This window comes from Doryrhamphus excisus, chromosome 7 (assembly GCF_030265055.1).
Source record: "Doryrhamphus excisus isolate RoL2022-K1 chromosome 7, RoL_Dexc_1.0, whole genome shotgun sequence".
NCBI classification, from domain to species: Eukaryota; Metazoa; Chordata; class Actinopteri; order Syngnathiformes; family Syngnathidae; genus Doryrhamphus; species Doryrhamphus excisus.
This window is the reverse complement of record NC_080472.1, coordinates 13,206,128-13,208,627: the sequence shown is the minus strand read 5'-3', so window position 1 is coordinate 13,208,627 and position 2,500 is coordinate 13,206,128. Positions and strand designations below refer to the sequence as shown.

The 2,500-nt window shown below is 52.4% G+C and overlaps 8 non-coding genes and 3 pseudogenes across 8 annotated transcripts; all 11 read left to right on the top strand.

Annotated features, from left to right (window-relative positions):
- Positions 1–72: 72 nt before the first annotated feature.
- LOC131133523 (5S ribosomal RNA) lies at positions 73–181 on the top strand (annotated as a pseudogene).
- Positions 182–293: 112 nt separating this feature from the next.
- LOC131133345 (5S ribosomal RNA) lies at positions 294–412 on the top strand (annotated as a pseudogene).
- Positions 413–524: 112 nt separating this feature from the next.
- Positions 525–643, top strand: LOC131133023 (5S ribosomal RNA). The gene has a single exon (XR_009130608.1). It is a non-coding gene; the product is annotated as a 5S ribosomal RNA (ribosomal RNA).
- A 112-nt stretch (positions 644–755) lies between these two features.
- On the top strand, positions 756–874 carry LOC131134051 (5S ribosomal RNA). Its single transcript, XR_009131321.1, has one exon. It is a non-coding gene; the product is annotated as a 5S ribosomal RNA (ribosomal RNA).
- Positions 875–986: 112 nt separating this feature from the next.
- On the top strand, positions 987–1,105 carry LOC131133639 (5S ribosomal RNA). Its single transcript, XR_009130920.1, has one exon. It is a non-coding gene; the product is annotated as a 5S ribosomal RNA (ribosomal RNA).
- Positions 1,106–1,217: 112 nt separating this feature from the next.
- Positions 1,218–1,336, top strand: LOC131133062 (5S ribosomal RNA). Its single transcript, XR_009130646.1, has one exon. It is a non-coding gene; the product is annotated as a 5S ribosomal RNA (ribosomal RNA).
- A 112-nt stretch (positions 1,337–1,448) lies between these two features.
- Positions 1,449–1,567, top strand: LOC131133773 (5S ribosomal RNA). Its single transcript, XR_009131050.1, has one exon. It is a non-coding gene; the product is annotated as a 5S ribosomal RNA (ribosomal RNA).
- A 112-nt stretch (positions 1,568–1,679) lies between these two features.
- Positions 1,680–1,788, top strand: LOC131133522 (5S ribosomal RNA; annotated as a pseudogene).
- Positions 1,789–1,900: 112 nt separating this feature from the next.
- LOC131133948 (5S ribosomal RNA) lies at positions 1,901–2,019 on the top strand. The gene has a single exon (XR_009131221.1). It is a non-coding gene; the product is annotated as a 5S ribosomal RNA (ribosomal RNA).
- Positions 2,020–2,131: 112 nt separating this feature from the next.
- On the top strand, positions 2,132–2,250 carry LOC131133061 (5S ribosomal RNA). The gene has a single exon (XR_009130645.1). It is a non-coding gene; the product is annotated as a 5S ribosomal RNA (ribosomal RNA).
- Positions 2,251–2,362: 112 nt separating this feature from the next.
- On the top strand, positions 2,363–2,481 carry LOC131133289 (5S ribosomal RNA). The gene has a single exon (XR_009130860.1). It is a non-coding gene; the product is annotated as a 5S ribosomal RNA (ribosomal RNA).
- The last annotated feature ends 19 nt before the right edge of the window (positions 2,482–2,500 follow it).

The window sequence follows — 2,500 nt, the reverse complement described above, 5'->3', positions numbered from 1 at the left end:
TTTGACACTTTTTGCTGGAGTCTAGTTTGGCCTGCGTCGCCTTCAAATAGGATCTTTTCAGTTGCCCTGGCAGCTTACAGCCATACTACCCTGAAAATGCCCGATCTCGGAAGCTAAGCAGGGGAGGGCCTCGTTAGTACTTGGATGGGAGACCGCCTGGGAATGCCAGGTGCTGTAAGCTTTTTATGGTTTCTGCTCTTGCCTGACAGCAGAGGGCGCTGTTTGACACTTTTTGCTGGAGTCTAGTTTGGCCTGCGTCGCCTTCAAATAGGATCTTTTCAGTTGACCTGGCAGCTTACGGCCATACTACCCTGAAAACACCCGGTCTCGTCCGATCTCGGAAGCTAAGGAGGGGCGGGCCTGTTAATTACTTGGATGGGAGACCGCCTGGGAATACCAGGTGCTGTTAGCTTTTTATGCTTTCTGCTCTAGCCTGACAGCAGAGGGCGCTGTTTGACACTTTTTGCTGGAGTCTAGTTTGGCCTGCGTCGCCTTCAAATAAGATCTTTTCAGTTGTCCTGGCAGCTTACGGCCATACTACCCTGAATACGCCCGATCTCGTCCGATCTCGGAAGCTAAGCAGGGGCGGGCCTGGTTAGTACTTGGATGGGAGACCGCCTGGGAATACCAGGTCCTGTTAGCTTTTTATGGTTTCTGCTCTTGCCTGACAGCAGAGGGCGCTGTTTGACACTTTTTGCTGGAGTCTAGTTTGGCCTGCGTCGCCTTCAAATAAGATCTTTTCAGTTGTCCTGGCAGCTTACGGCCATACTACACTGAAAACGCCCGATCTCGTCGGATCTCGGAAGCTAAGCAGGGGCGGGCCTGGTTAGTACTTGGATGGGAGACCGCCTGGGAATACCAGGTGCTGTAAGCCTTTTATGGTTTCTGCTCTTGCCTGACAGCAGAGGGCGCTGTTTGACACTTTTTGCTGGAGTCTAGTTTGGCCTGCGTCGCCTTCAAATAAGATCTTTTCAGTTGTCCTGGCAGCTTACGGCCATACTACCCTGAATACGCCCGATCTCGTCCGATCTCGGAAGCTAAGCAGGGGCGGGCCTGGTTAGTACTTGGATGGGAGACCGCCTGGGAATACCAGGTGCTGTAAGCTTTTTATGGTTTCTGCTCTTGCCTGACAGCAGAGGGCGCTGTTTGACACTTTTTGCTGGAGTCTAGTTTGGCCTGCGTCGCCTTCAAATAAGATCTTTTCAGTTGTCCTGGCAGCTTACGGCCATACTACACTGAAAACGCCCGATCTCGTCGGATCTCGGAAGCTAAGCAGGGGCGGGCCTGGTTAGTACTTGGATGGGAGACCACCTGGGAATACCAGGTGCTATAAGCTTTTTATGGTTTCTGCTCTTGCCTGACAGCAGAGGGCGCTGTTTGACACTCTTTGCTGGTGTCTAGTTTGGCCTGCGTCGCCTTCAAATAGGATCTTTTCAGTTGCCCTGGCAGCTTACGGCCATACTACCCTGAAAACGCCCGATCTCGTCCGATCTCGGAAGCTAAGCAGGGGCGGGCCTGGTTAGTACTTGGATGGGAGACCGCCTGGGAATACCAGGTGCTGTAAGCCTTTTATGGTTTCTGCTCTTGCCTGACAGCAGAGGGCGCTGTTTGACACTTTTTGCTGGAGTCTAGTTTGGCCTGCGTCGCCTTCAAATAGGATCTTTTCAGTTGCCTTGGCAGCTTACAGCCATACTACCCTGAAAATGCCCGATCTCGGAAGCTAAGCAGGGGAGGGCCTCGTTAGTACTTGGATGGGAGACCGCCTGGGAATGCCAGGTGCTGTAAGCTTTTTATGGTTTCTGCTCTTGCCTGACAGCAGAGGGCGCTGTTTGACACTTTTTGCTGGAGTGTAGTTTGGCCTGCGTCGCCTTCAAATAGGATCTTTTCAGTTGACCTGGCAGCTTACGGCCATACTACCCTGAAAACGCCCGATCTCGTCCAATCTCGGAAGCTAAGCAGGGGCGGGCCTGGTTAGTACTTGGATGGGAGACCGCCTGGGAATACCAGGTGCTGTAAGCTTTTTATGGTTTCTGCTCTTGCCTGACAGCAGAGGGCGCTGTTTGACACTTTTTGCTGGAGTCTAGTTTTGCCTGCGTCGCCTTCAAATAAGATCTTTTCAGTTGTCCTGGCAGCTTACGGCCATACTACACTGAAAACGCCCGATCTCGTCGGATCTCGGAAGCTAAGCAGGGGCGGGCCTGGTTAGTACTTGGATGGGAGACCACCTGGGAATACCAGGTGCTATAAGCTTTTTATGGTTTCTGCTCTTGCCTGACAGCAGAGGGCGCTGTTTGACACTCTTTGCTGGAGTCTAGTTTGGCCTGCGTCGCCTTCAAATACGATCTTTACAGTTGCCCTGGCAGCTTACGACCATACTACCCTGAAAACGCCCGATCTCGTCCGATCTCGGAAGCTAAGCAGGGGCGGGCCTGTTAAGTACTTGGATGGGAGACCGCCTGGGAATACCAGGTGCTCTTAGCTTTTTATGCTTTCTGCTCTA